The sequence below is a fragment of the Oryctolagus cuniculus genome, chromosome 10 (assembly GCF_051225735.1).
Source record: "Oryctolagus cuniculus isolate XC-2025 breed Fujian yellow rabbit chromosome 10, ASM5122573v1, whole genome shotgun sequence".
In the NCBI taxonomy this organism is placed as follows: Eukaryota; Metazoa; Chordata; class Mammalia; order Lagomorpha; family Leporidae; genus Oryctolagus; species Oryctolagus cuniculus.
In genome coordinates, this window is record NC_142876.1 from 105,734,259 (window position 1) to 105,756,122 (window position 21,864).

Here is a 21,864-nt window from a genome sequence, read left to right on the forward strand (position 1 = left end):
AATCATCCAGCCAGCCCTTCCCAGACCAAACCCAACTCCCTCCACACGCCCGTGGCTGCAGCAGCAGGGCCTGGGGCTCGGGAATCCAGGGAGGAAGGGACCACTCCAGCAGCCCCGATGCCACAGGGAAGAGAACGCAGGGGCTGGGGAGGCCAGCATAGGGTGGAGGGGGCCCTTGGGGAGTGGAACAGGGGGTCTCAAACCCACTGGCAAGTTCTGGGCTGAAGCAAAGCCGGGAGAGGCTCCCTCCTCCCACCCTGCTCCTAGCCAGGGGACGGCCGTGCCTCTGCAGGCCAGCGGCTGCAAGATGACTTGCAGGTTTTGCTGGAGGAGGAGTCTCCCGCCTGGCTGGAGCAGAACGGGCCCTCTCGCCGCCGCTGCCAGCTGCCTCCGCCATGCCCAGGCTGCCAAACCACTTGTGCTCTGGGGGCGGAGGGTTGCAGGGCTGTGGGGTGCAGCCCTCCCGGTCCTAGGGTAGCATCTTCCCTCCCCACCAGGCTGGGCTTGCTTTCCTAGCTCTGCTTCCCCCAGCAATTCTCAGCCGGAAACACCGTCTGTCTGGGTCTATGGATATTGGCTAATTGATTGGGTTTTGTTGCCCCTGCTCCAAAGCCAATCAGCGGAGTCCTCAGACACCTCTCTGAAGGAGAAAAACGACTAAGGTGGGAGGATTTTCAATGGTCCTCAGCGGAGCTCTCATGGACCTGGAAGGAGCTTTGTGAAACACCCACACCCCCACCGCGCATTCATTCAGGGGCCCTGTGGAAGCTTACGGAGAAGCAGGAATCCACCAGGCTTGGGGGAGTGTGCTCCCGCTCCCGCTCCCCCTCCCCCGCAAGAGGCAGGCAGAGCATCCTAAGAGGAGGGGTCTCTGCCCCTGTGCACGACAGCATCCGGGAGCCTTTCCCTCGGCACTCACTTCACTGCCAGACACGACTGCCTCTCTCTGAAACGCGGGATTTAAAAAAGCCATCTCACAGCGCAAAACCAGACTTGCAAACAGAGGATCAGGCCGTTGCTTATGAAGCTTTGTTGATTTTCCCAAATGCCCACAAAGTGCCCGTGTCAATCACGGCGGCCCCATGCCACATGATAGGTGCACTGCTTCTGCCTCTAGGCTTTCTGAAGCTGCAAAGTTTTGGCTTTGAATTGGAGCTGACCCTGCTGGTTTTTAGACAATTCCACTTAACACACCTGGGCAGAACTCATATTCCCGCCCCCCGGAAGCAAGGAGTTCAAATACAGAGGAGTGGGTCACTTAGACATCCACTTTCCCTCTCCTGTAGCCATGGGTGGTAATAGAGAAAATAAGAGAAAAGCATTCACATGTTCCATTAAATTGTGTTGCTCTCCAAAGAAATAAAAATCAAAGCTTTAAATACAAAAAAACATTTTAAAACATGGATTAAGAGATGTAGGCAGGGGCTGGCGCTCTGGCTCAGCAGGTTAAAGCCACAACCTGCAGTGCTGGCATCCCATATGGGAGCTGGTTCAAGTCCCAGCTGCTCCACTTCAGATCCAGCTCCCTGCTAATGCACTTGGGGAAGGCAGCGGAAGATGGCCCAAGTGCTTGGACCCCATGTGGGAAACCCAGGTGGAGTTCCAGGCTCTTGGCTTCAGCCTGGTCCAGACCCAGCCATTGTAAGCCATTTGGGGAGTGAACTAGCAGTAGTCAGTAATCGGTGAACTAGTAGTAATTAGTTTTCAATCTATCCATTAATGTACTTCCACATGATGTTGGGAAAATGGAATTAAACAGTTTATTTTGAAGCAAACATATCTGTTGAGGTTTATGTATATAAGGGATACTGAAAAAGTTAAGAGAGGAGACAGCACCGTGGTGTAGCAGGTAAAGCTGCTGCCTGTGTTGGTAACATCCCTTACGGGCATTGATTCAAGTCTCGGCTGCTCCACTTCCAGTCTAGCTTCCTGCTAACACACCTGGGAAGGCAGCAGAAGACGGCCCAAGTCCTTGGGTCCCTGCCACCCACATGGGAGCTTCTGGCTCCTGGCTTTGGTCTGGCCCAGCCTGACATTGTGGCCATTTGGGTAGTGAATCAGTAGATGGGGGAATGGGGGAGCTCTGTCTGTCTCTCCCTCTCTCTCTCTCTGTGACTCTGCCTTTCAGATGAATAGAAGAAAATAGAAGAAAATCTTTTTAAAAAAAGGCAATAAAAATCCAAATGATCTATAGATCCAGTACAATCCTATCAAAATCCCAAGAGCATTTTAAAAAGAGAAGAAAAAAATAGAAAATACGTATCATGGAAAAAGTACTCATATGTATGGACTTCAACATTTTTTGTACCAAAAAAAAAAAAAAACTTACTGTTTAATTCCTTTTTTTTTCCTCCCAGAAACATTTGGAAATACTCATCTCCATTATCTGTCCATCATCCGCCTTGCTCAGACCTGGCTGCCAGGGAGTCCTCTCAGACTCCAAGGGGCTGATGCACTTGGCCATGGCCACACCTGGCAAAACTGGGGCTGTGACCATTCAGGGGGGAGGCTGGGAGAAGGCAGGTTCCACACCGCCCCTGGCAGCGTGGCTTAGCAATGGCTTAACTTCCCCGTTCCCATGTTTATCCACCTGTAACGCAGGCATGATGGCCTTTGCTTCACACGGTAAATGCCAGCCACGTGCCGCTAACCAGGCTACCTGTGTCATAAACGGTGACTGTGCAAAAACCAGACACCTGCCTCCCACGACTGCCCATGCCCCTCCCCCCCAACTTCCTGGCCAAATGACCAGAGGCCTCGGCTTTGGTTCGTGGCTGCTGTGGGCTGCCCGGCCCCCCACGTGTCCCCTGCTGGCTCATTGTGTAGCAAGGGCACCCTTGAGGCCAGAGGCCCAGCGGGATGACATGGAGGCAGCAAAGCAGAGCCCTCCCTGGGGGGGGGGGGTCCCTCCAACTGTTCCCAATTCCAGGCCGTCCCAGGCTCCATTCTTCCCCTTCTCCATCCAGGGACCACCGATTTCCCTCTTCATTGAGGTGTGTAAACACCCACGCCTCGGGAAACTTGTGCATAAACAGAGAGAGAAGAATAAACAGTAGAGTCAAGAATCCAGACAGCGGGGGGCGTCTTCTCTGCTGGGGGCCTTGTCCTGGCTCTGAGCACCGAAGCCAGGCACCGATGGTCACACAGAACACAGCGGCGAGGATTTGAACCCAGTTCTCGAGTCCTGTCTCCTCCTCCTCCGTGCAGCTGAAGGGTGATTTTTCTCTGGGGACTGGACCCCAGTCCTCCCCGTCTGCCCCCACATCCAATCTAAGCACAGGCAGAGGGCTTGGGATGCACGCAGAGAGCTTCAGCCCCGCCACTCCAGCCGGCGCCCTTCCTGTCGCTTCCGCGCGGCAATGGGAGCTGCCCCCGAAGGGGAGGGCGTAGAGGGAGGAGCTGATGTCCCCCCCTCTAGGGACATGATATATAGGTCACCCCTCCACTTCCTCAGCTTGGTGACTCACCGTGCCCCTCTGTCACAGCCTGATAAAGAATCGAGCCATTAAGAAATGGAACAAATTACTAAATGGGAGGCCCAAGAGAAACCCGGGATTAAATTAGTTCATTATTCATAAATCATAAATGACTCCCTCTCACGGATTCCTGTCTCTGTCTCCTGGACTTGAAAGAGTGACCATCCCCCTTGGGCGGGGGGAAGCGCCACTCTGGAGACCCCAGGTCGGGGCTGCCAGCTTCAGGCTGGGACACAGGAGCTGGGCCGGGCTTAAGCAATTATGTTGAGCGACAGAAGGGGGCGTGTCCTGCAAAGGTGACACGTCACAGCAGTAACACGTTCCCTGGGGTGACAGGGCTCAAGACTGCGGGTGGCTTTCCTGGCTGTAGGATCTGGGGACTGAGCAGTCACATCTGCAGGGCCAGCTGTGCCTCGAACATGGCTGTGATGCCGAGTGTCAACTGCCACGCCCCCTCTGTGTGGCCCTGACCTTTCTGCAGCCTGTGGCACCTCTGTGAAGGTCACCTTTGCAGGCTATGTCATCTCTGCGGGCCACGCCCCCTGAGTGGACTATGTCACCACCGTGGGTCCTGCCCCTCTGTGGGTGGCGTCATCTCTCACAGCACATCACTTCTGTCACCCCTGCTCCGAGTATATTGGGTCTTCAGGGCGGATGTCACCCCTGGAACGTGACACAGACCCCGAGGCACGTCTCACAGTCGAGGGTCCCTGCATGCCTTTCTGTGCTGGCAGACGAGACAGCCTGGCTCTCTCTCCTGGCCTGTCAAGCTTAGACAGGAGCCGGGAAACAGAGCGAGTGGCTGGTCAGCACCCATGACGCCGGGCATCTACTCCCCAGCCTGGAGGATCGAGCCTCGCCCTCAGCCACAGCCGCTCCTGCAGCTCTGAAAGCTTCAGCCACTGGAAAGAGGAAGGAGCCAGGGCTGCGAGTGGGGGAGCACGAGAGGCTCACAGTGGGAGGAGGCCCCGCAGGGCTGGGGAGGGCGTGCACCCTGCCTGGATTGTAGAAATGGACAGGAGAGAGAGGTGCCTCCCCCTGCTGGTCACAGGTGGGAATGGCACCGCAATAAAAGGGGTCCAGGACAGGAGAAACCGCAGTGGTTGCAGGCAGGCGTTGGCTTGCTGCTTTTCTGCCTCATCCCAGCTGCGACACTGTTCTGATCACGCACGGCTCCTGAATCACGCATCAGGGAGCGTTGTTTGCAACCGCATGTGCAAGGGGTCTTCCTGAGCAAGGCTCCCTGGGATTTCTGCAAATGGCCGGGACTTCTCCCCAAGTCACACAGGCTCCTTCTGTACCGAGAGGAGCCTACCCATGCTTAAAGGGCGAGCCCAGGCTGGAGCAGAGGGGCAGGAGGTGAGGGAGGAACGGAGCACCTGCAGGGCCCTGTGTCTCTGACAAGAGGTTGGCACAGGTTCTCAGTCGGCAGCAGCCAGAGCCGGGTGCCACAGCCTGCCACATGCCAGCCACACCCAGGGTCTCTGAAACCAGCAATGACCCTGTGCCCATTCCACAGAGAGGCACACTGAGGCCCCCAGTACGTGGCCTGCCTAAGCATGTGCCTGAGCCAGGATTGAGCCCCTCAAAATCTGTGGCTCCTTCATGTCACCTCCAAGCTAGGGCCCATTGGGGGCCAAGACGCTGGTGCCTCCCTCATAGCCACAGCAGCCCCTGCACCATCCTGGCTACGCTGACATGGCAAGTGAGAGGGAGGTCGGCGAGTTCCACATTGCCGGTATCCCAGCTCGTCTGGTCCACTTTATTATTGGACTTAATCACTTCCTGTCTCTGTTCTTGCTTAACTGCTCTCTGGGCGAATGTCCAGTCTCAGCCAAGAGGGCGCTGTTCCCACCGCAGCCAGAAGTCGTAACTTGCTCCCTGCAGCCTCCAGCTCCTGGGTTGCCGGGCTGCAGACACATGGACCGTGCCCTGGCCCCGCACGGAAGCCCCCTGGGACCCCGACACGCCGTCCTCCTTGACACGCATTTTTACAGCTTTGCAAAGTCCCCTTCCTTCACATGCGTTCCCAAGTTAAAGGGAGAAACCGAAGTCTTGCTCACATCCCCAGCTACCTTAATTAACATGCAGAATGCTTTTCTGGCAGTGCACAGGCTGGGATAAAACGGGAAGCTTCTTAACACAACATATATTTAATCTGTGGCATTGGCTTGCCCATGAAATTCAATCAGATATTTTAAGGGAGTTAACAAGGGCTCTCAGATCAAACTGGGAAGAAATGCAGGTGTGATAAACACACTCAAGCGACTGAACAGCTTCATCAAATGATGGAGTGGAGAGCAGGCTGGGGTTCTCGCTCTGGGTGCCGCAGAAGGGGGCAGGGGGCTCACTGGACAGCGGCACCGTGATCTACAGACCCACAGCCTCCAGAAAATCAATTGCACTGGTTCATTTGTCCTGTTTCGCCTGGAACTCTTCAGCATGGTTCTGTTGTGCGCCAAGCACCCAGGAGGAGGCAGTGACTGGCCTGTGACACCGTTTGGCTCTCTGTCCCCTGCCTCCCATGGAACCCACATTTTAACAGTCAGAGGTGGGCAATGAACAGATAAAGAAGCAAGAGCAGCAATTCCCAATGGGCGCTGAGTAATAGAGCGACCCACCGCACGTTCAGGCGGGGCACCTGCAGGGACGGAGGTGAGACCGGACACAGGAAGCAGGGCCTCCCAGGTAAACAGGCAACAGCCAGTGTCTGTGGGGGAAGAGAATCGCCCCCCAGGCACACCAAGGGGCTGGGCCACGGGGGGCAGCGAGCACGGGGGGGGGGGCGGCCGTGCACTGTCGAAGTGCAGCCCCCCAGCTCAGCCCAGGGTTCTCCTGCCCCAGGTTTCAGCAGCTGCAAGAATTCACAGCACGGATTGGCTGTGGGCGGGGGCAGGGTGGGCTGTCTCTGTGCTGTCAGGACGAGAAGAGCTTCTTCACACTAAGTTCAGCGGCTCAGCCTTCCTGGGAGAGCGTGATGAATTGGACAACACTAAAATGAAGGATTTGGTTCTCAAAAAGAATACTTGGGACAAGCTCCCTGCTAGATGAAGCCTTGGGAAAGATGATGCGTTGTGCGAAGCCCAACAGGGATTAACATTTAGAATAAGGGGTGGCCAGCCACAGTCCACAGAGCCCGATGCGGTTGGTGCGGTTGGGTGCCTGTTTTTGTAAATAAAGTTTTATTGGCACACAGTCATGTCCGTTTATTTATGTTTGGGGCTGCCTCTGTGCCTGTCAGCAGAGGTGAGCAGTTGGGGCAGAGACTGCACAGCTCGCAAAGTCTTCATATCTAGATATGTTTAACATCTAGCCCGGGGGTGGGGAGCATCTGGCCCCGGGGTCGTGTCAGTCCCCTGAAATCACGTGGACTGGCCCTGCCAATGCAGCCGCGACGCTAACTTTTTCAAGTTGATCATTTTGTATGGCCCATGAGTGATGTTATAAATAACCAAATGGCCCTTGGCAGCAAAAAATGTTCCCCAGCCCTGACCTAGACGCTTACGGGGGGGGGGGGGATACAGACCCCTGATCTAGATGAGGGAAACACGCCAGAGAAATTGGCAAACTCACCAAACAGGACATGCAATGAGTAACGGACACTTGACCACTGAGTAAGCCTGCCAGAATTCAGAGGAGTGCAAATTAAAACAAGATTGAAATTCTTAGAAAACTCATCACATCTGTCACTACCGAGAAGGTATCGCTATCAAGTGCTTGTGAAGATACAAATTCAAAAAGGAACTGTGAAGCCATCAGCTACAGTGGAAATGGGTCCAACCCTTCTGGAGGTTGGCAGTGTGTGGCTGAGCTCGTGAAATTGCTGACATTGAACCTGAGGAGTCCCCGGAAAACCCCCCTGTGCCATGCTTGTCAGCCTAGCCAGCTAGGCACAGAGCTTGGCGTGAACCCTGTTGACCATCCACTCTGCACAGAACTCATCCTCTCTCTCGTCTCTAGGGGGACTCTGATGGTGTTCAGATATTTTTCCCTTTTGCAAAGCAGCCCTTCTTCCTGGGGAAAGCAGCAGGTCCCACCCAAGCCCTAGGGCCAGACCAGTTGATTCAAAAATAATCACAGATGGGGCTGGTGCTGTGGTGTGGCAGATGGGGGTGCCACCTGCAGTGCCAGCATCTCCTATGGGCATTGTTCGGGTTCCACTGCTTCTGATCCAGCTCTCTGCTGTGACCTGGGGAAGCAGTGGAGGATGGTCCAGGTGCTTAGGCCCTTGCATCCACATGGGAGACCCAGGGGAGGCTTCTGGCTCCAGATCAGCACAGCTCCGTCCACTGTGGCTACCTGGGGAGTGAACCAGCAAATGGAAGACCTCTCTCTTTCTGCCACTGTCTTCCTGTAATTCTGCCTTCCAAATAAATAAGTAAATCTTAAAAAAAAAAATGGGGATTCAAGGCTCGTCTTGACAGAAGCTTTTTGGGTGAGTTTTCTTCATTCTGCCAGAAGAGCCCCTAGAATCGGGTCCATCTGTCTCCCCTTGAACGTGAACTGTAGCATTCTGAGCCGTACATCTGCTTGCACTGGAGATGGTGCTGATACACGGAAGAGGGAAACGCAGAAAGAACCAGGGAGGAAGCTGGGCTCCGATACCCGACCCTGTTAACTCTGGAGCCCTTGCAACACGCGGGCTCCTGCTGAGCCATCAGAAGGGAGCTAGGGCGGTTTGCCTTAGATCTTCTTACCTGCAAATCAAAGCCTCCTCACTGACAGAACCCCTTTGCGAGCTTGGGTATTAGAGCAGTGAGCTCTTCGGCACCTAACTTCCAAGTAGAAGTTGGAAGGTGCCGAGTCTAGGCGAAAGCCCCACACCCCCACCCCAGCAGCACGCTTGCGCGCACGCACGTGCACCATCCTGGTGGGAGACAGGGGGAGAGAAATGGCTGGGGGCATCTGCAGAGTGAGAACTCAGCCTCGGAGGGCTGCGTGCATCTACTGTCCCCTGCATGGGTGAGGCAGCTTTTTAGGGCGGTGCCCAAGAAGCAGAGGCTAAGACGGGGACTTCTGTGGAGGTGGCTTGTTCAAGATGCACCCTACAAGAATTTCCCTCCTCCATCTCCCAGGGAGGGAAGTGGGAGAGACCTGGGAGCCAAGCAAAGGTGGGTCCCAGCCAGAGCCCGCAGCTGAGCCGGACCCCATGGCAGCCCTGGAGCACAAGCTGTCCCACGGAGTTGATCTTACCGTACAGCCAAAGGGACAGCCTCTTGTAGGCTCTCATCAGCGCACATCATTGGCTGTGGCCACCGTGGGGAAGGAGACTCCCAGGTGAGGAGCCCCTAAATGGTCCAGGGTAGTTTGGGAGGAGGGCAGCTGTGAGCTCTGAGCTTCTGTGCCCCATGCAGCTGGGCCACAACAAAGTGACTGGGCGGGGTGCCGAGCCCAGGCAGTGCAGCCGCTGTCACCAAGCATCCCTCATTTCCCCTGGGAAGACGCTGGAGGAAATGACAAGAACCGGTGGCCAGCACAGGAGGACACAGAACTGTCCGGAGAGATGAGTCACCACTGGGGGCAGACCGCTGAGGGACACAGTCCCATGAGGAGAGGACCATCCTGGCACACAGCAGAGTGGACAGATGCCAATCAGGAACAAGATAACCCCATCACCACCATCACCACCACCACCACGACCCAGGACTGGGCCCTGCACTCACTTTGCCCAGGGACAAGGAGGAAGAGAACAGGCTGGGAAATCAGGTTTCTGTACAGAATGGGACGGGCAGGGCTGGGAACTGAGATCAGTTAAAGCAGCCGCCTTGCTGCTGCATCACCACATGCGCTCCCGCTGAAACATAAAAGAATGTCATTAACTAGAGAAGACTATTAGCAAGATCATTAATCATGGTCCTTTTCACACTTCCATGGTCAACTACAATGCTGGTGGTTAAAACCTGCTTAATTACACTGTTTAGCAATTAACAGCACATCCCCGACCACAGGCCTGCCCTGGCTTTCAGTGAGAGGCAAAGTGCTACGATTTCACAAGTGCTCCCTGTGGGGGAACGCCATCCACGGGCAAAGGGCCATGCTGGGTGTCACCAGGAAAATCCTTTGTTGCTACATGATCGGGTCTGTTTTCAATGATGCTGCTGAAGGCTTGACCTTCAGTATGAGCTCCAAGGTGATCAAGAACATCAGGAGGGGGGCATTTGGCCTGGTGGTTAAGGTGCCACTGGGGTCCCCTGCATCCTACATCAGAGTGCATGGGTTCAAATTCCAACTCTGGCTCCTAACTCCAGCTTCCTGGTAATGCAGATCCTGGGACCTTCCTTCCACCTACATCAGAGACCTAGGACACGTTTCTAGCACCAGGATTTGACCCTGGCTGTTGCAGACATCTAGGGACCAAACTAATAGCTGGGAGCTCTGTGTCTGTTTTTCTCTCTGCCTTTCAGGTAAGTAAATTTTAAAAATTCTTTTCATTTTCTTTTTAATTTTTTATTTATATAAAGGCAACAAATTTCATATGCACATATGATTTTTCTTAAAGATTTGTTTATTTATTTGAAAGGCAAGGCTACAAAGATAGAGAGAGACAGAGAGAGAGGTCTTCTAGCTGCTGGTTTATTCCCCAAACAGCTACAACGATCAGGAATGGGCCAGGCTAAAACCAGGAGAACCTTCTGGGTCTCCCACATGGGTGCAGAGGCCCCAGCACTTGGGCCATCTTCTGCTGCTTTCCCAGGCACATTAGCAGGGAGCTGGATCAAAAGTGGAGCAGCCAGGACTTGAACCAGTGCCCACATGGGATGTTGGCACTGCAGGAAGCAGCTTAACTGTGCTGCCGTCATGCTACCCAGTGCACACATAGTATTGAGAACATAATGATACTTCCCACCCAACCCTTCTTCCCCCCTTACTTCCTCCACTTTCTAATTTAAGGTATTTTGATGCAAAAAAAAAGGTTTGAAATCCATGCATAAGAGGAGTCTGAAAGGTTTATGGGAAATGTGTATTATGAAGAAACTATGCATCAATTGTCAAAAAAAATTTGTACCAACATAAACATTTTTTAATTCCACTTTTCCATGGGACTTTTAAACTCTCCCATAGGAGTGAGCTTGAAAGTGGATTGACTGCCTTCCTGGCTGGGATTTTTTTTTTTTTTAAGATTTATTTATTTATTTGAAAGGCAGAGTTACAGAGAGGCAGACAAAGAGGTCTTCCATCTGCTGGTTCATTCCCCAAATGGCCACAATGGCCAGAGCTGGGCCTATCTGAAACTAGGAGCTACTTCCAGGTCTCCCACATGGGTACAGGGACCCCAAAAACTTGGGCCACCTTCCACTGCTTTCCCAGGCCACAGCAGAGAACTGGATCAGAAGTAGAGCAGCCAGGACTCGAACCGGCGTCCATATGGGATGTGGTACTCAAGGCGGTGGCTTTACCTGCTATACCACAGCGCTGGCCCCAGCTGGAACCTTTTCAGAGACCCTGAACCAGAACCAGGCAGCCGGCCAAGCCCCCTGGGTTTCCAGGCTCACAGAAGCTGTGTGAGACGCCAGTGTTGTGTTTCAAGTTGCGAAGTGTTGACTGAAGTTGCAACAGAGACACAAGAATGCATGCAGGTTCCTGGGTAGGACTCTGGAGCCCTGTGCTGCACTCTGCCTCTTATCAGCCCCCCGGCAGCTCTGCCGCACGTTTCTCCTTGAATCACCTCAACTGTGCCTCTAACCCTTCATTCCACACCTGAAAGATGGGAGTAGTCAGGCCTGCGTATGAGAGTTCCTGCTATGCGTCTTGCTTGTTCTGCTTTACCTTTGGGCATGGAGAATGTGCTAGAAGCACAGTAACAGGTCCTCGCAGCACCTGCCTGTATCCCCCACCCCCTCACCCTCATTAGTTCAGGACCTGTCTGGGCGTAGGGGTGGGGACAGTTGGGGACAACAAGCACCCAGAGTGCTTTGCTAAGCCTGAAGTGCTGGGTGTTCAACGTCCTCAGATGCCTGCAACTAAGGACTGACAGGGTCAATGGACGAATACCCCAGCTCCTCTGCCTCCCGGTAGGACCTCTCAGGTCCACCCTGGCTCCCAGAATCCTCCAGCACGATCAAGCTATAGTCACCCAGAGTGGCCACTTGCTTGCTGACATGCTGGATCTTGGCTGATGCCCCTTCCACAGCTCCCTTGGCTTACTTTCCTGAATTGCCTTTCTTGCTCAGATAAACCACGTACACCAATTTCCTTGTCTCAGGGTCAGCTTCAGGGGGAAACAAATGAAGACAAGCACAGAACATGTGCTTGCTAATACATATGACTGTCAAAAAAAAAAAAAAAAAGAAATGACACATCCAACTGGTGAACGGCACGAGGGAGAATTTCTAGCCCAACAACCAAGCGTGAGATGCCGTCTGCAACACTGAGAATCCAGGTGTGACTTCCCAGGATGTCAAGTACACCACATCAATGACAAACCAACAGCAGCAAACACCTTCCCGCGGAATAAATACTCAGAAAGTGGCAAAGAAGGGATGCACAGGAAAAAGCCAAATGGCCAGCATGTCTCTGAAGGAACATGCCAGATCAGAGGTGACCAGAGGAATTCACTGCAAACGAGATGTCCTGTTACACCCAGCAGAAGAGGGAAAGTTATCAATGAGGGGAGGTGGGGACCCCACCCTGCTAGGAGCGATGAGCTGGAATCACCTCCCGAGATTTTCTAGAATTTTGCAAAATCCAGAACCCACTGGCTTCGTCTCCCAGCACTCCTAGCCCGGTCCGTCAACCCCATGGCAATGTTCACAGAGCACCAGGTGGTTGCTTGTGGTGTTTTTGTGCTGGAGAGTTGGAGGCAGTCTGGGAAATGCACACATAAGCTGTGGCAACGCGCTTTGGAGCAACTCAAAAATACAGTAGAACCTATAACCCAACGTGCAGAGAGGCGCAAGCAGGAACTAAAATGAGGCTAATAGCGAAACACTACCACGTAAATTAAAAACAGACACAAGACAGAAGTCTGTAAAAAGGCGCAGCCCAAAGTTCAGGGAAATGCATATTACCTTTTCATGCCGTCTTCCACAAACTGTGGATGCAAATTATTTCTTCAAAATGTTCTTGGAAAATGCAATCAAAAGATAAGCTTATGGCCGGCGCCGTGGCTCACTAGGCTAATCCTCCGCCTTGCAGCATCAGCACACCAGGTTCTAGTCCCGGTCGGGGTGCCGGATTCTGTCCTGGTTGCCCCTCTTCCAGGCCAGCTCTCTGCTGTGGCCAGGGAGTGCAGTGGAGGATGGCCCAAGTCCTTGGGCCCTGCACCCCATGGGAGACCAGGATATGTACCTGGCTCTTGCCATCGGATCAGCGCGGTGCGCTGGCTGCAGCACGCCGGCCGCGGTGGCCATTGGAGGGTGAACCAATGGCAAAGGAAGACCTTTCTCTCTCTCTCTCTCACTGTCCACTCTGCCTGTCAAAAAATAAAAAAAAAAAAAAGGTAAGCTTATTTTAACTTAGTAAAAACTTTGAAAGCCATCATTTTTTAAATAAGATGCAGTTTGGTGCCATTTTGAAGACCCTCTGTGGGCACAGATTCCAGAAAAGTTCCAATAAACTCACGTTTTGATTCCATTTTCCATGAATGCTTGGAAAGCCACTGGCATGGAAGAGCACGCAGCAAATACGTTTCAAACTGTGGCGAAGGGTGGAGTAGGATTAGGCTGGGCATCGAACGGTTTAAGACAAGACTCAAATGAGAAAAATAAAATCAGGAAACACCAGAGTGTATCACGAGCGTGCAGCTGCGAAGGGTTTCTCAAGGAACCCGTTCTGACCCTCAGTCTCCCTCGTGGGAAGAAGACAATCCTTCTTTGGTTTGAGTGCTGAACACCGTAAGTGATACACAGTCAACAACCAACCGCTATTCTGATGGTGCAAAATCCTAGTAGCTCACATGTGCTAAGAACCCAGTCCCCAGCTTGGTGAGTATATACGTTGTCACTTAGTCCCCACAGCAGTCTGCAGAATGCTCCCAGATCACTGGGCCTCAAGCCCTCACCATGGAGTTCAGGCTCCAAGGATCAAGAAACGTTATCATAACCCACATGGGTTTGTCTTGTTTCATATGGTAATCGTAACGCCTGCATTTGTAATGTGGATGACTGAGGTCTCTACAAGGTTTTGAGGATGGTGTTTTTCACTGTAGGTCAACAGAGGTCAGAATTCGACACACTAAATAGCTGTACTTCTGTACCTCTGTGCCTGATCGAGTATGAGAGTGCTCAGGACAACATGGTTTGACTACTATGGGCCCCTGTTATGTGACAGTCGATTCACAGGAAGAATGATGTGGCTGGAGAGAGGCACACAGTTTGTTGAACCAGCCACTGGGAGCCAGCCAGTTCCTGCATGGTCAGAACGGAAGGTGAGGAAGAGAGTAAAGGCACCACAGTCCCGCACTCGGAAGCTGGAAGTGTGTTTGTGTTCATTTTTCCCCCCTGCAACAAACTGCCTAAGACAAGCTACTTAGGAAGGAAAGGGGTTCAGTTTGGCTCATGGTTTTGGAGGTTCACAGGCCAAGATTGGGTGGCTCCACTGGTTCAGTTGTCTAGTGAGGCTGGATGACGACAATGGCAGAGCAGGCACAGAGAAAGGATCACTGGCGAGCCAGGAAAGAGACAAAGGGAACCAACTGGTCATTTCTGTCTCTGTGGTCTCTCCTCATAAAGCCATAGCAGTTGCAACATGGGGCACCACACTAATGAGCTAATCTAATCTAATCACTTGCCAAAACCCCCCACTTTCACATACAGTGATTGGGTTAAATACCCACCCTTAATCCATCAACCATTAACATAAGACCTTAGGGACCAACCCTTTAATACATAGGCCTTTGGGGGCCAGGGAAGCTATTATCCAAATGCCCTGGCATTCGCCCTAGTCAGTATTACAAGAGTCAGGCTTCTCACCCATGAGGGATGGGAGTTTAAGGGAAGGAAGGGGCCACCAGAGGGAACAGCAGCAGGAGGAGAAAGGCCACCGTGCAGGACCAGGGCCAACAAGGCACTCAGGGAGCCTGCCAGCCTCTCGTTTGCTTCCTCCTAGCCTTATCCCCTTCTCTGCTGGCTGGCCTTGTCCAGGTCCCTGAAACAAGATCCTTGGCTTTACCAGCCACAGATGACCAAGTCTGAATCCCTGGTTCAAAGTCCTGAGAGAAAAGCAGACGGATCTGTTTTTGCTCAGTGAGCAAGGTGGTGGCTTGTTTGGAAGTGGTTGAGACAAGCGAGGTCAGGGACGCTGCCCACTCCACACCAGCTCTTTACCTTCCAGGCACACACAGCCTTCTTCCAACACAACACTTCCAAAGCTTCTGCCATGTATCAGTATCTAAAAGCACAGACATGCAAACGCTTCAGTGATTATATGCTCACCTCTTGCCAGGGGGAGAGCATATGACTGCACCAGGAATAATCTGCAAGCCATTTCTCTATGTGCGCCACCTCTTTCTCCTCTAGCTGTCTACCAGTCAAGCCTGGTGTTGCCACCTCATGAGTTTGCAACCAAAGGGTTAGGGCAGTCTTTTGCCTAGTCCTTGCTAACACATCCCAGATGCAATGATGGTCCACAAGCAAGCAAGTTCAAAAACACTTCCCATTTGGAGAGGGGGTGAGGCAGGTAAGCCTCCCAGGGAGCACCTTAATCCAAGTGAATTTCATAGTCTCATGCGACGTCACACAGTGCCATGGGCACCCTTCCCAGGCTGCCCCAGACAGGGAAGACTTGTGCCAATAACGAGGAATGTGATGGGGCCAGACATGTCCAGGGACATCACTACTTGTGAACTCACCTCCATGGCACAAGAGCCAGTTGTTTGGTTGCAAACCTGGCTTCCAAGTGGTCAGGTACCTTGTCTTAGTCATCGTATTCCGTAGGATGTTTACTAAAAATAGCCCAATCTGCAATGCACTTTGGTGCACTATGGAAATATCTTTGGCAAAAGATTGAGAAAGTGCAGGAATCTCAGTAGTTGGTGTCCAAGGGAAGAGAAAAATAAGATGCGTGAGCTGGCTGCTGCTGCTACCTGATGAGCAGATGCTTGCACCAATGAGTCTGCAGGAAAGGGGCTACTGTGGACGGCAGAGCTGCTGCTCTACCCGCGGTTATTCTGCACTCTCCAGGGACCAATGAGGCAGCAGCAGTGAGCTCTTGTCCCCCGTCCTTGCACTGGTGGCTGAATACACATCAAGGATCATTTGCGGAAGAGCTCTGAGAGAGGAGGGAGTTCAAAAACCCTGTGACCTGGGATTAGGACTCTGACAGGAGAGTCATTGCAGAGAGGGTCCACGGTGTGAGACCTGCAGGATTCTGTTCTGCAGCCTCTGGACATAAAGAGCTGGACCCACGGTCAAGCACAAGCCATGAGGGCGGAGGGCAGGTGGTAAAAGAAGCAAATCAAAGGCAATGGCTCTGGAAATTGCTGTTTTAAAACCCTTTTGTGGAGGAAAAGCAAGAAGAGCTCACCTGGAAGGTTTAACTTTTACGACGTCTTGCAGACAGGTAAGCAAATGATTAGTATAAAGTCTGACATGCACCAAGGATACACATAGGTTCCGTGTAAGAATGAATGGGGGGTCACATGTGATTCAGAATATGGGGCAGGGAGGTGGACAGACACGCTGCTTATGCCTCTGCTAGGGCTTGGATGGGGTTCGTGTGCCCAGGGATTCCTGTGCTGGTGGCTTGGTCCTTGCTGTGGTGGTATTGAGGTGGTATGATCTTCAGGGTGGAGGGGGGTCACTGGGTGCACAGCCCTTAGAAGGAATTAGGGCGATGCTCATGGGACCACAGGTTAGTTCTTCCGAGAGGATTGCCATAATGGGAGCGAGCCTGACCACTCCCTGGCCACACTGGGCTTCCTAGGTCACCATGTAACCTCTCCCTGTCACACGCACCTGGCAACTCGATGCCATCTGCCATGTGGCCCTCACTGGAACCTGGCTGACAAGGGCACTCCGCCCTTGAACCTCTAGAACCATGAACGAAACAACCTTCTTTTCTTTATTAAGTTACCCAGCCTGAGATATTTTGTTATAGTAACAGAAAACAGACAAATGCACCCTGTAAATTCAGTATCCCTGGGGGGCAAATCCCAAAATGAGGCAAACGGTTCCTGCCTCCCAAAATACTGGGAGCATGGGAAACACACACCCATCAGGGCTACAGCGTGGTGTGTGGCATACAGTACACGTTCATTGAACAGTGATCCATGTTGCAATTCTCTGAGCTAGACAGCCCCAGAAGGCCACGGCAGAAACATCGTAGTGTCCACATCCTTAAAATGAGCAGAGAGCACGCTGAAGGGGCCATGCTGGGAGGCTCAGGGAGCCAAAGTGGCCACCTGCATGGGCCGTTTTTCCCATTACTTCAAATGGCTTCATTTCTCATCCAGTTCAGGTATAGACTGATGACGCCTGCCAGGATTTCAGCCCCGATGAGGAGGAGGACAAGGACAAGGATCCTTTAGGGGCAAGAATGCCATGATTGATTAGTCATGGCTTCCACGGAGGCAGGCGGAAGGGGGTAGGTCCTCTGTGCCACCCCCAACCCGGGGTTGACCTAACAGGCCACTGTTCAGCACGCTCACGATCCAATGAGAGCCCTAAGGGTCTGGGTGCCTCACAGGTGTCTATCATCTTATTTCATCATCTGCCAATCTCCATATTCCACATGGATCACACAGACCTAAGTCAACTGCTTGAGGCTGCTAGTAGGAGCCATGGCCAGGGCCTTTCTAGTGCCTTCACTCCCAACAGCCAGCCCCCATGTCATTTTTGGAATAGTTGCCCTTGGACTAAAGGAGTCCACTTTATCTACCCACAGGAGGGCCTGGGTGCCAGGGAATTTAGTTCTGCTGGGGCAATGCTTGGCCCAAGACTGTTGCATGGAGGGGTTTATAAATGTCCCAGGTCACTTAGCACTGGCAGACACTCTGACCCCCAAATCTCCAGTTCAGTGAGCTATGCAGGAGCCTTTACTCCCGCCCCCAGGCCACTCTGCGCAAAGCTGCATGTCGTGCCCCAGGCCTGGCCCCACTCTCCTAGCCCCCTACTGGCTCCTCCAGGGAGCATTTCCTAACAAAACTCTTCCACCACGTCAAAGCTCACCGGGAGGACTGCTTCTGACCAGGTGTTTCTGGGACATCACCCAGCTGTATGCGCCAGAGACTGAGTTCCAACCTGGGTTCAACTGAGCAACGCTCGCCGAGGCGGCAATGACAACGACAGAACAGAGAATACGCAGACCCAAGCATTGCCCAGCTGTGACAGCTCCACCTGCCACCCGCCTGGGGCTGTGATAAACCTGCCCATGAGTTCTAGTGGGTCCACCAGCCTCAAGATGGTGGAGAAAGTCATTCACATTCTGAAAGCTAGGAAGCTGTTCCTTAGCCTGGCAATTTCTTTTCTTTTCAACCTCTCTCTGAAGAATGCTAATTGATCAGACTAAAGCTCTTTCATGCAACCAAATGAAAGTGTGCCTCTTTGATGTGTGTGAATTAACATCTTCCGCAGCTCCTCCCACTCACTGGGAGAAAGCAAGAAGATACCTTTCATGGAACTTGCAGCTGAAACAAAAGACCTGGAGCTGCATGGGGGAGGGAGGAGGTGGGGAGGAGAGCTTTTCTCCCTGTCGCACTATTTTGGGGAACTTAGCCTAGAATAGTAAAAAGCAAAGAGTCCGTGTTAACATAGAGCTGCGTGAAGAAGGGAAGAGACACACTGTAAGGTACAATGGAAACTCCACCTGCCCCCATGTCCCCAGAAGTCCACAAACCCCAGAAGAGCTGTCACTCCACACTGACTGCCCCCAGTGCCCTCTCCCAGGCCAGCCTCGCCCCTGTCCACGCCCGGGATCTGGGAGTCACCACTACGTCAGAAGGTCTTGGCATCAGGGGAGGGAAGAGGACGTCTGGGAACAGCCAAGGCCAGAGAAGAGCTTAGAACATTCCTCATTTTACCTGGAGAGGTGCTTCACCTCTGCGGAGCCGAAGCCAGCATCCAGATTCCTCTTGGCTCAGAGCGGCTCGGAAGCAAACGCTTTCAAAGGGGACAATGGCGTCCATCCTTAGCAGTTACCACGGAGGGGTTGCCCCAAGAACAACACAAGCCAGCTTCCACCCACCACATCCCAGAAGGTGCCTTGCTTGCACACACTGAGGACTTTGTTCGCTGCTTCCTCGAGAGAGTGGAGCACAAAGATACACCCAGCCCAGGCCTCTGACAGCAGCGGGAAGGCGCCCAAGCCCTGGACTCTTGCTATGCGAGGAAAGAAACCCTCGCCTCCCAGCACACAGCTGAACAGGCTTCCAATCAGCACGCCCACCCGGCAAAGTGCCGCTCCAGCTGGGGGCTGACCCGCAAAGGGGTCTTTTGAGCCAGCGTCGGGTTTTAAGTCACAATATGTTAAAGAGAGGGAAGCTTCACTCAAAATCCAGCTTTCTGGCTTCTTTTGAGAGGCTAGGGGGTATGGGGAAATGGGCAGCACAGGCCTCCCCAGCCCTGTTCCTCCCTCCCTGCCTCATCACCGATGAGCTCACCTGACCTGAATTCCACGTGGCCCCTGGAGCCCTCGGGTTGAAGACAGCACGGGTTTGTTCACGGGCCATCCTGCTTTGAATCCTGTTCTGGGTCAATCACTCAGCATTTCTCTGAGCCTCAATTTCCTAAGAGAAATAATAACACCTGCGAGAAGGGACGGCACGGGTTAAAAGGGAAGTGAGAAAGCACTTAGCACACTGTCTGCACTTTCAAATTAATCGCACGGCGGCGAAAGTGTTTGTTGCTTTTCCGTCCTCTGTAGCTCTGAGATCCCTGTTTTCCTATGATTGACGAGCTCAGGGATGTGATGCCATCAACACTCTGGGACACACCTGGGTTTTCCCAGCATGCAACCCAACCTGAGCACAAGGTCATGGCCACCCTCCCCTCCCGCTCTGACTCCCAGAGCTGCACGGCTCCCCACCTGCTCCCAACTCCGCGTTCAGCCATGGCACGTAAGAAGCTGAGTGCTGGTTGTAGGGGGAGTGTTGACAACACAGACATCAGCGAGGACCACACCCCAGAGCTTGGAATCACTTCCTGGCTACCTGTGCTTAAGGAGCTGGTTTCTAGGACCACAGGTTGCCTTGGGCTGGAGAAGGCACGCTCTCCTTTCTGTCTGCCCCATCTCTCATCTCCCCTCATCCTGACTTCCCTGAATGAAGGAACAGGTGGGAGGGAGTCTGCGTGTGGCGCATTCCACATGGGCATTGGTTCGAGTCCCAGCTGCTCCACGTCTAATCCAGCTCCCTACTAATGCACCTGGGGAAGCAGCAGATGATGGCTCAAGTGCTTGGGCTACTGCACCCACCCACGTGGGATAACCAAATGGAGCTCCAGGCTTCTGACTTCAACCTGGCCCAGCCCTGGTCGTTGTGGCCGTTTGGGAAGTGAATCAGTGAACGGAAGACCAATTGTTCCCCACTCCCCATAACTTGCATTTCAAACAAATAAATATTTTTTAAAAGATTATTTATTTATTTGAGAGGTAGAGTTACAGACAGTGAGAGGGAGAGACAGAGAAAGGTCTTCCTTCTGCTGGTTCGCTCCCCAAATGGCCACGACGGCTGGAGCTGTGCCTATCCAAAGCCAGAAGCCAGGTGCCTCTGCCTGGTCTCCCACCTGGGTGCAGGGGCCCAAGCACCTGGGCCATCTTCCACCACTTTCCCAGGCCACAGCAGAGAGCTGGATTGTAAGAGGAGCAACCAAGACTTGCAGTGCCCACATTGGATGCCGGCGCTGCAGGTGGAGGATTAACCTACGGTGCCACAGCACTGGCCCCAAATAAATAAGTCTTTTTAAAAAAAAAAAAATTCCCAGCTCCAACTCCTGATTCCAGCATCCTGATGATGTGGACCCTGTGAGGCAGAGGTGATGGTTCAACTGGTTGGATCCCTGCCATCTGTGTCGAAGACCCGGCTTGAGTCCCTGGCTCCCAGCTTCCACTCCGCCCTGCCCCAGCTGTTGCAGGAATCTGAGGAATGAACCAGAGGATGAGAGACCTCTGCCTCTCCAATGACAAAGCATATATTACATAAAATATTTATATGTATTACATATTATGTATGTAATATCCATATATACATAATGGAAAATCAGAGTGGGACTAGCATTGTGGTGGTGCTGGCATCCCACACGGGCACCAGTGTGAGTCCCAGCTTCTCCACTTGCGGTCCAGTTCCCTGCTAATGTGCCTGGGAAGGCAGTGGAGGATGGTCCAAGTCCTTGAGCCCTTGCCACTCACCTGGATGACCTGGAAGAAGTTCCTGGCTCCTGGCTTCAGATCCACCCAGCTCTGTCTATAGCGGCCATTTGGGCAGTGAACATGCGGATGGAAGATCTCTCTCTCTCTGTAACTCTGCCTTTCAAAAACAAAAATCTGTCAAGAAATAAAAGAGCAATGGGCCAAGTCCCCTCTAACTCTGTCCTGCCCCCCATTTAAATCCCCAATGTCTTCTTACACTTCCAAGCCCTATTAACTTTCTGTGGCTATTGTAACAGAGGCCCACAAAGTTTCTGGCTTCAAACCCCAACAATTCATTATCCTATACTTCTGGGGTCAGAAGTGCAAACTGAGTGTCACTCACTCAAGTGCTGTCCCCAGGGCTGCACTCCCTGCTGGAGGTTCTGATTCCTGGCCGGGTTTTCCAGCTTGTAGGGGCTGGCCACCTCCCGCGGCTGCTGGTCTCATCTTCAGTGCCAGCACCTGGTGGTGGTCAAACCTTCCTTGTGTCACCTCGATGCGACCTTGACTCTCCTGGCTCCGTCGACTGCACCTAAGACCGGTGATCACCCTGGGCCCCCCTGGTTAGTCCTGGGCACCATGTCTTTTTTAACTTCACTGTTAGCGATCACCATCCCGTGGGCTACCTTGCCATGTCATGGGACCTGCGATTAGGACTCAGGCACCCCTGTGGGGTTGTTACACCATCCATTCCAGAGTCCACGGGTAGAATTTCCTCCCAGGGCCCCCCTCCAAGTGGTGCAGCCAGAGAGAAGCTTCAAAACACAGGCCAGTCTATTCTCCCTGGTTCCACTCTTCCTTAGATATTAGGGGGCGGAATTCCTTAACCAAATCCTCCAGGCCTGGACAGCTTGGCCCCCTCCGCCTCCTCAGGGGCCTGAGGCCATTCTCCCTTCCTTTCTTTCCTATGACCCCAAGAACTTCACACCGTAGCTGGACTTCCCAGCCCAGGCCTCCCCACGGGCTGTTCCCTGCGTGTGAATTTCCCTTCCCTCTGCGTCTTAGCCCAAGACTCTGACCTCCCTGGTGACGCCATCTGCCTCTCCGATTTGTGGAACAACTTGTCACACTCATGAAAGTAAGAGAGAATGACGGCCGCCTAAAGATG

At 53.0% G+C, this 21,864-nt stretch overlaps 1 long non-coding RNA gene across 2 annotated transcripts; it reads right to left on the bottom strand.

The window, feature by feature from the left end:
• Window positions 1-13,951: 13,951 nt before the first annotated feature.
• Window positions 13,952-19,131, bottom strand: LOC149124390 (uncharacterized). Of its 2 annotated transcripts, XR_016214880.1 has the most exons (4): window positions 19,012-19,131; window positions 18,433-18,511; window positions 14,741-14,804; window positions 13,976-14,076 (listed from the first exon to the last, which is right to left on the bottom strand). It is a non-coding gene; the product is annotated as an uncharacterized LOC149124390 (long non-coding RNA). The 2 variants fall into 2 exon arrangements; XR_016214881.1 differs by lacking the exon at window positions 14,741-14,804 and having other exon boundaries at window positions 13,952-14,076.
• Between the last annotated feature and the right edge of the window lie 2,733 nt (window positions 19,132-21,864).